At 36.5% G+C, this 10169-nt stretch overlaps 1 long non-coding RNA gene across 5 annotated transcripts in view; it reads right to left on the bottom strand.

Annotated features, from left to right (window-relative positions):
• LOC147023492 (uncharacterized) overlaps window positions 1-7682 on the bottom strand; it is a 149875-nt gene extending 142193 nt beyond the window's left edge. The window contains exons 1-3 of one of the 5 annotated variants that reach the window (XR_015060219.1): window positions 3230-7682; window positions 2779-2894; window positions 121-152 (exon numbers count right to left, since the gene is read on the bottom strand). This is a non-coding gene — a long non-coding RNA (uncharacterized LOC147023492). The other 4 variants (XR_015060223.1, XR_015060221.1, XR_015060222.1 and 1 more) reach the window with 4 other exon arrangements.
• Window positions 7683-10169: the final 2487 nt, after the last annotated feature.

The following is a 10169-nucleotide window of genomic DNA, read 5'->3' as shown; positions in this document are numbered from 1 at the left end:
ATCGTGAGCAATGTCGATCTAGTCGATAGGACCAAAGGCCTCAAATGTTAGTCATAGGTAGGATTTTGATCTTGTTTAATAGATCATCACTTTATGTTCATCAATTCGGTAAATACATACCTGCCAATGGATGTTTTCCCGATCAATACTACCTATTTTAGACAAAAGCAAGGCTATAATTCGATGGAGACGTGGAGGCAATATTGTGGATGTGTATATCATCATCATCTTGCAGTCATGACACACACATACACACACACACACACACACACACACACACACACACACACACACACACACACACACACGAGCTAGGAAGGGGCGGAGTGAGGAATTATGGGAGAATGAGGAAGGGGGTGGGCCGGGGGAGAGCAACGCCTCACCACATGTCGCTATACACTCTGGGAGGGATGGGGTGCGAGAGAAAGAGAGGGGGGGGAGAAAAAGAGATTATAGATGAAAGCAAATCGCACAAAAAGGGGAAACAATGCGATCCTGTGTGAAGAAACAAAAATCACACCAGATGACACTGAGTTACCGCAAGACACTGTGGGGGTTTGAACTTTGTACTTTGATCCATCGACCAGTTATTACAAAGGAGAAAAGGATGTATTTTTGTTGTGTTTTTCACTTTTGCTCGTGAGTTTCCACAATACCATAACAAACAAACATCAAATAATATTACTCAAAGTTAAACAATGAAGTCATTAAAAATATTTAAGCAAAAATAAAAATAAAGCAAATGGAAAGGTAAGAGAATGGAAAACAGGGGGGGGGTGTTCCATTTCCAATCAGCTTGTAGAGCGCTCGCCAAGTGGCTTAAGCACTCAAGCAAGCACTCCAAAGATACGGTTGATAAGGAATGGCTGGCTTGGCAAACGATAGCAAGCTGATTGGTAATGGGACATACCCAATTACCTTCATCAACACAAAAACAAAAATAAGACCACTGAACCTGTAACTTATCTGGGCCCTGGCCTAATGTTGCAACCCAATTTTGGTAGCATTCTGGCTGGTGGGTCTGGAGAATAAGAATTTTAAAAGAAATTAATGTGATTTTCACAAAAATTGACGAAGTCAGCCATTTTGACACACTTCTGGTCACATGATCAGCATGACCTCTGCAATTTAACATCACTCTGGCCTAATGTTGTAACCCAAATTTGGTAGCATTCTGACTGGTGGGTCTGGAATAGAAGATTTTTGAAGAAATTTACCAAGTCGGCCATTTTGACCTACTTAAAGTCATTTGACCGGAACAAGCTTTGCAATAGTGTTGCCAGTCAGGAGCAAAACGTTGCTGCCAAATTTCAGCTGGATCGGCCCAACGGTTTTGTCGGAGAAGTCGAAATAGGAGACGGACGGACAGATAATGACAATACCTTATCTGGAATTCCAATTCCAGATAAGCTCAAAACTTGCGCAAAATATGGAGAAGGGGGGACCATAGCCTTGCGTAAGGTGAATATACTTCGTTATAAGAATCACGAATTTCTTTAAATTTTCACATTTCACTCCAGATTTTGACACTTAATTAGTCCACCGGCTCCGATCCTTAAAAACCAGACAGATTTCAATTATACACTTTAATTAATCCGTGAGAGATCATCATGGAAAATCACATCATGTAATGCATAAGATCGCTCTAAGCTGCTAATTTGAAAACTATAGCACCGATAAAAGCGATGGAGACAGCCATTCGTAGGAATGAAGTTCAGGCATTCGATAATACGAGTGAGGAAAATGAAAAAAAAACAATTTTGGGTGCTTCATCGCACAGAAACCGGTGTGGCCTGTTCCAAGTCAAGGCATGGTTGAGCAAGACAAAACAATATGATGGCTTAAGACCCCTGTGAGGTGACATCGTGCTGACCAAGATGGCATGCCACCATCTTGGTAAGGCTTTTTTTATTTTTTATGATGAGCACCCCGTATATTATCATCAAAAGAGGTGTTTAAATTTACCCAAATATCGAGTTTTCATTCATGCACTCCCTTAGAGTTCCCTGAGTACAAATGCAAAGTTTCGGTCTGCTAGGTTTCATGGTTTTGGGTTTATGGAGGACACACACACACACACACACACACACACACACACACACACACACACACACACACACACACACACACACACACACAAGCATCACACACACACACACACACACACACACACACACACACACACACACACAAGCATTTATTACTAGCAGAGCCTACCCATCGCTTCACTGACGGACCAATTTGTCCTGTTTGTCAAATTTACCTGTGCATAGAATGCTTTAACACCTACCTCCCCACCCCTCATACTGGCCTGTGGTTGCATGAGAGGATCTGTTTTTGCACCATTCTTATATATCGGAGTGATGATGGGTATCTACAAAGCAGACATGATGTTGTGTTAGGCAGCCTAAGGTTGCCTACTAAAGACTGCCATGAAAGAAGGCAGCTGACGAAAGACTGGCTGAAGAGAGCAGAAAGAGAGAGCAGTAGAGCAAGATAATTGAAAACATCAGCACTGATGTCATCCGTTATATTTTTCCAAATAAGTTATGTATATATCTATTCCAGGGGAATAGGCAGTAGTACTACAGATGTGACAAAAGCTTCAATCAAACTCGACCTTATTGCTCTGATTATGCGATGAGTAAGCATCCAAAAAGAGTAAAACTCATAAATGAATGACCAAATGAAAAATGAAGCTGGTCATTATATAAAGGGTGATGAAATCTCTTGAGTCCTTCTTTCCTGGTTGGAGGACTCAATCGAGCTCAGACTAACCTGTGTTTTAATCCACGGTTCATTGATCTTGTGTAAAGCCGTGTCTACACCAAAGCGATGATTCGCACAACTTGGTTGCATCCAACTCTGATGCTCCGATGTAGATGTTTCTGCAACTAGTTGCAGTGGTTGTGCAATCAGTTGCTTACAGTAGGGACAGACTCTACTTTCCAGTGACCTGCTGAGCAACTTTTAATGACATTTATAAAATTCACATTTACGAACTATGATTTGCTGACTCTTATTTAATTTTCTTTCGGTAAAAGATAGTAAAAGGAGAAAAATGTCAGCTGTCACAGCAAGCTAGGGAGTGTAAACCATCAAACATTTGGCAAAGGGCTGTCAAAGCAAACTGGGAAGTGTAAACCATCAAACATTTGGAAAAGTTATTGCAAGAAAGAGGAATTTTTTTGGATAATCAATGACAAAGGTCTTTCTGTGTCTTTCTCACCTGAGAAGGTCGAGAGTTTTCTGGCAACCCTAGAGTCTGATTCTGCAACGGGCCCAGGTGGCATAAGTGCATGCATCTTAAAAAATTGCTCTTATGGTCTTGCACACCCTCTTGCTGCTTTGTTCACCATATCATTTGCTCTGGGTCATCTTCCATCTGCTTGGAAGTCAGTCAACATTACTGCATTACACAAAAAAGGCACAAAAATAGATACTCTAAGATCCTCTTGACCTTCCAGATCTCAGACCATAAGTTCAGATTCAAACAAGATCACTCTATCTTGGATACGCTGCTTCTACTCTCCCAACAACGGATGGAGGCTTTCAATCTCTGATATGAGATCAGGGCCATCTTTCTGTACATATCTCGAGCATGTGATACAGTCTGGCAGCCCCCGCCTTGCTCTCCATACTCTTTGCCGATGGCATCCAAGGTCACCTCCTCTTGTGACTTACTAACTTCCTCCACTCTCATCGTCAATGTGTGGCTCTCAATGGGATCCTTTAATCTCCTCTCCATGTCAAGGCTGGAGAGTCCCATCACAGTGTCTTGGTCCCAGTCCTGCTCCTAATCTTCATCAATGATCTTTCTAATTCTCTAGAAAATCCTTTTTTATCTCTTAGTTGAAGACTTCACCCTCTGCTGCAGCATCACTCATCCTTCAGATAGGTATGCAGTAGCCTCTTCACTCTCTGTCGACCATGATAGTGCAGAAGTAAAATAATTAATCCAATCTTGTGAAATGTGATTAATATACGATGCCAGCAATCCATGGACATATAAGATGATAGAAAGCTCTGTGGATTACATGACTATCACAAAACATTGGTGTTTCTGTATTAATCATGCTGAAACAATTTTTTTCATATTGGGATAAATGCTTTTTGTCCACAAATTATGTACTCATTTCTCTATATTTGCTTTCAAATGCTTTTAAACAATATGAAGGTATGAAATGTGTTGTAAAGCAATGGCTAAAGCCACTTTGTCACCAGAAAAGGAATGGTTCATCAGAAAGCAACATGGGTAAAGGCACTGACACAGAGTTGAGATAAAGATAAAAATGCCTGCAGCATAGAACATGCTTATTAGGTCTCTGAAATGAGAAAGTCAGAACTCATTACGTTTGCAGAATGGACTGCCTATGGTTTATGAGTTGCTTTGTTTTACTAGTCTCATCAGAACTCATTTTGTTTGCAGAGTGGACTGCCCATGGTTTGTGAGTTTCTTTGTTACTTACGAAATCTAAAGATTTCGTAAGTATATTGATGACTTCCGTCCTTTGTGTGTGTGTGTGTGTGTGTGTGTGTGTGTGTGTGTGTGTGTGTGTGTGTGTGTGTGTGTGTGTGTGTGTGTGTGTTTGTTTGTAGGCACGATAACTCGAGAACGGAAGAAGCTACCAATGTCAAATTATACCACGTGATTCAGGAGGGTGATGGCTAGCGCTGATTACATTTTGGTCAAAATCGGTGAAAGGTCAAGGTAACATGTCAGGTCAGACATAATTCCGTAAATTCATGTGGAGAAATGGAGTATTTTTGCTTTGGTCGACATAACGAGTTCGTTTTAACTTCGATTTTAATTTTCTCTTCGGTTTTTGCGATCGCTTAGGACGCTTAACACTCGGTTGTTGAAATTCTTGTAAAAATCGGATGTTTTGGAGACGTTTTAAGATTGTATAAAAAATATTTCACTCGCCGCATCACGTCTCGTCACGTGGTGCAGCGCGCTCGAGCAGACGCGTCGTTGAGTCACGTAAAGGTTTTGCGTGTGCGCGCTGACGGTGTTTTCGATAAGATGGTGTTTAAAAGTCATTTTTTATCCCAATAAAGGTTATCGTCGCATGCCTGACTCGCTAAGCCGTCGGATTATGTAAAGATTGTTGGTGGATGGCCAAATATTACGGTTCTGTGACTTTGATAAAATAATATTAAATAATTGCGTGGAGAAATGGATATTTTTGCTTCGGTCGACGTTACGATTTTTGATGGTTTGGTACAGAATCATCGTCGAAACTTCTGGTTCACAATCGCTACCTTCTCCAGAGACAGCTTTTATTAGACAAGGTCAGAGGTCAAGTTGACGATTTTGTAAGTACCAGTCTATGACTGCTTGTTTTACTTGTTACTATGTTTGCTTGACAAACCATGAGTGAGTGGAATAGAATCTTTGTTCAAATATACTGTGGTCTTGTTAGTTCCATATAACTGTTACATATCTTTTAAAAACTTAGGATCATTACCTTCGCATTCTGCGAAAGGTTATGTTTTGGTTGGCGTGTATTTATTTATTTATTTATTTATTTATTTGTAATCTTGTGATTTGTATAACTCAAAAAGTATTAAACCGAATTGCATGAAATTTGGTGGGATGATTGGTTATTAGCCAGGAAGCATTCGATTAGATTTTGGGATTGTTCGGGTCAAAGGTCAAGGTCAAGGTCACGAAAAGGTCAAAATCGTATTTTTACGATAACACGGTCAATTTTTATTCAATTTGCATGCAACTAACACCAAAATGTTCAGAATTCAACGCCTCATCTTGTGATATGCAATATGACACAATGACGCCCATACTCTTGTTACCGGTTAGGGGTCAAAGGTCAGGGGGGTCACGACCTTGAAAAATATGCGGTTTTTGTCATAACGCGGTCAATTCTTGTCCGCTTTACATGAACCCAGCACCAAAATGTTCAGAATTTAATGCCCAATCTTGTGACACAATGACGTCATAACACATGTCACCGGTTGGGGTAAAATGTCGGGGGGGGGGGTTACGCCCTTGAAAAATATGCGGTTTTCGGCATAACTCAGTCAATTCTTATTCGATTTGCATGAAACCAGCATCAAACGAGATTACCTTCTCTTGTTGAAACGTTGTATTCACCGAGCTTGCGAGTGAAGACTCGCCAAAACGACGTGAGTTGATTGTTGTTTAGCTTGAAGAAGGTCCAGGATCTTGAAAGTGAAACAATGTTATTTTTTATGTCCTTTAAATGCCCAATCAGTGTTTTCAATGGAGAATTTAGTGGCATCTTCGCTTTCTTCATTGTTCTTGTGTTTGCATGATTGAAGGTGTTTATTATAATTTTTTTAAGAATATCATTATCACATCTATCACAACGTTTTGTTTCTTGGTCAAGTGGAGATATTTGTCTGAAAAGATTGAATGTGTGTTGGTTGGTTTGAAGGTGTTTTTTATAACATTTATGTTCATGATTCGAACATCGCAGTACGTTGTATTCACCATATTTATATAACAAAACTTTGCTTACAATAAAATTTTGATGAAAATTCCATTTAATTTATAGGTGAATCTGTGCTTAAAACCATTTTATCCTCCAACTTTTTTCACTTAATAAATACAATGTATCAAGACACAAATGACAAGTTTCAATCAATCTCTTCATTTGTAAAAGATACTTAGAAATATGTCGAGGATGTAAAATTGAATAAAGTTAAATATAACAACTATTGGATAAAAACAATTATGGTGAATAATATGAGTTCTTCAATTTCCTTCAGTGGAAGGGCTTTTCATATATCTGGAAGAACATCAATTAAAGTAGCTCTAACAAAAGTATCTCCTCTCCTTCTATCAATATATTCAAAACTAGAAAAAGCAATGAAACAAGAAAAAGTATCAAAAAAGAAAAACCTCATGGATAAATCTATAGAAAGAATAGATAAGACCATCTGTAATATGCAAGGAGAAATTTGTATTTTTTTTCAACAACCCAAAAGATGTAAATCCTGATGAAATAATGGTTGTTAATACATCAGGTGAAATGACATGTATGTTCTGTGATTATCTTCTAATTAATGATAATAAAAATATAAAAAGGAAAATAATTCTTTGAGATGTACACCAAAAATGAATTACTTTACAAGATTGATTTGAGAAATGAATGTAAAGTATGAGGGTGATAATACACCTTTTCTTACAAGAGAAGAGACAACAAATGACGACCATGTTTCATGGATTGATGATTTATATTATTAACGATTGTCATTTTCAGGGAAATATCAACACAAGATATTGTATAAATAAAATAATGGATTATCTTGAAATTAAACCTGAACTACGGATAAAACATAGAGTTTCCAAAAAAGCCAATAAAAAATTAAATAACCTGTTTTCCAAATATATAAATGAATGATTTTTTACCCATTTGGGAAAATAAGATAAAATTTAACAACTATAAAAATCTTCCAAATTCATGAAGATGTCTCATAGTTGGTTCAAGCGGATGTGGAAAAACCTGCTTACTTTTAAAGATGCTCCTTACTCCCAACTTTTTGGATTATGATAATTTAATAATTTTCACAAAGTCAAGTTTTCAACCTGAGTATCAACTACTCTCATAAGGTTTTAATGCTGGTCTTCAAAAAGAAGATATAATCGGTTTATTTAAACTATAAAACAAACTAAATGATTACAACATTGAAGATATTATACAACTATTTGGTGATACACAGAGATATAAAAAGAAATCAAAGCCGATAACTTGAATTCTTAGTCATAATACGGATGATATACCTTCGCCCCAAGATTTGGATAAATCAAAAAAGAACCTCGTTATCTTTGATGATTGTGTTAATGGGAGAAACCAAATGGTAATGGATAGCTACTACACAAGAGGGAGACATTCTTCTTGTAATTGTATTTATCTTAGTCAATCATACTTTCAACTCCCTCGTTGCTCAATAAGAAACAATGCTAATACTTTTATTTTATTCAAGTTAAATTCAATAGATATAAACAATTTTTGGAGAGACAATTGTTCTACATTATGTAGTAAAAAGGAATTTGGGGATTATATGAAGCACACGACTGAAAAATGTAAATATATTGTTGTGAAACAAGATGAGATATTAAAAGATATATTTTTTATTTTATAAATAATTACATATATAAATGACATCTATTATTATAAATCTTGTGGGTAAATCTGCTTCTGGAGAAAAAAAACTTTCCTAAATCAAGGTTCTTGTATAGTACAAATGAGAATATTGTAAATTTGCTTAAAAAGCACCATGTAGTTCGTATTCTATCAACAACAACTAGAGCAATAAGACCTGGAGAAGTAAAAGGTGAAGATTATTACTATATTTCAGTAGAGGAACACATGCGATTGAGGAATGAAGGCCAAATATTTGAAGAGGTTTCTCTTGATACAACAAAATATTCACATTGTAAGAGCGAGTTAAAGTAACTAAAATCTGGTGGTCTTGGGATATTAGAAACTAATCCAGAAGGAATGAGACAAATTATTTAAAAATCTGAGTGGTAATGGGGTTAAGATTTTATCATTCGGTTTTGACATTGATGAAGAAACTCAACGCAAACATATGAAAAGCAGAGATACAAGTATTTGTGAAGACGAAATTACAACTCGTATTAATGTTAATAAAGAATATGATGAAATATTTAAAGAAAAGGATTTATTTGAACACATCTACATTAATGTTGAAGAAACGGAAAATTTCCCTGTTGACTTTTATAATTCAGTGAATGATATTTTCCAATAAAAAAATAGATGTGAAAGAAAGAGCCAGAAGATTTAAGGAGCATCAAGAGTTGGCTTCAAAAGTTGGAAAACAACAGGAAGACATAAAGAAGAAACGCAGACAAAAGCTAATGGGTGAAGAAGCATTTGAAAGAAAACAAAATAAAATTTTTAAACCACTTTTAAAAACTTCCCAAGAAAAAAATTACAGATGCTTCCACAGTTTCCACAATAGAATATACTCCTAAAAAAAAACTTCAAATGTTAAAAGATTTCACTCAAATGACGGAGGAAGAAATTGAGCATGCAGGAGAATTAGAATATGATGATGGATTATTTCAACAACTGGAAGAGATTAATCAACCCCCTGATTATATTGTGAAGGCTCTTCAAAACAATGAATATTCAGCGGATTCAAAAACCAAAGCAGGACTCATTCCAACAGAACAACCAGCAATATTTCATCTTGTTCAAGAAAAGGGATTGATATTTAATGATGAATTAAGGTTCTTGAGTTCTGCTCAACCCCCTGTTAAACTAAGTCCGAGATTAATGTTTCTTCTAACAAAAGATGGAAATCAAGGTTCAACTGTGAGGGATGAATCAAAATATTTTGATAAACCATTGGATATGAAAAATAAGGATGATAGAGTATATAATGATCTGCTGGACTCTCTTAATTATAGGGTTAGTCTATCTGGTAAAAGTAGGAAGAATGAGAAGGAGAAACACATTATTCAGGCTTTAAGTAGCCTTGGTTCAGGTGTTAGTTTTCTTCCAAATGACCCGTCACAATTAGTTCATAGACTGTTATTGTTGTTAGGGAGTAAGAAGGCTGGCAATAACAATTGTTTTAATGAAGCATCAGCCATTTTAGACCAGTTGATGAACATGAAAATAATAAATAAATGTCAATACAAAGACATTTTATCCCATATTAAATAAGATGAGAAGCACAATCTTTAGTTTTAATTTCACAACAAGCGACCCACATCTTCATTCCCATACCCACTACAACTTGACACACCAAAATAATATTAGGCGTCTTTATTGTCCAAGGAAACTTATAATACCTTATTTAATATCACCGAGAAAAAAAGTTTAGTTATAATCCGGGAAGTGGATAAAAAACGATAACAGTTTCACCCGGAGATTATGAGATTTCTCAAATGTCTTCCAAAATTGCTCGCCTTATGAAAGAACAGGGTGATGAACCAAAAAATATTGTTCTAGATATTCAAAAACATCCTTCAAAATCAACGATTAAACTTAAAAATAACTCCAAGGTTGATTTCACAATTGATAATTCATTTTGAGAGTTATTGGGTTTCTACTCAAAAAGATTGAAACTAATGGGACGTTTTACAGTGATAATGTCATTCAAATATCCTCAGGCATAAATTCGGTATTAATTCACTGTGATTTGATTGA

This window comes from Eptatretus burgeri, chromosome 7 (assembly GCF_056783735.1).
Source record: "Eptatretus burgeri isolate ZD-2024b chromosome 7, Ebu_testis_v1, whole genome shotgun sequence".
Lineage (NCBI taxonomy): Eukaryota > Metazoa > Chordata > Myxini > Myxiniformes > Myxinidae > Eptatretus > Eptatretus burgeri.
The sequence above is the reverse complement of the archived record's forward strand: the minus strand, read 5'-3'. Positions and strand labels throughout refer to the sequence as shown.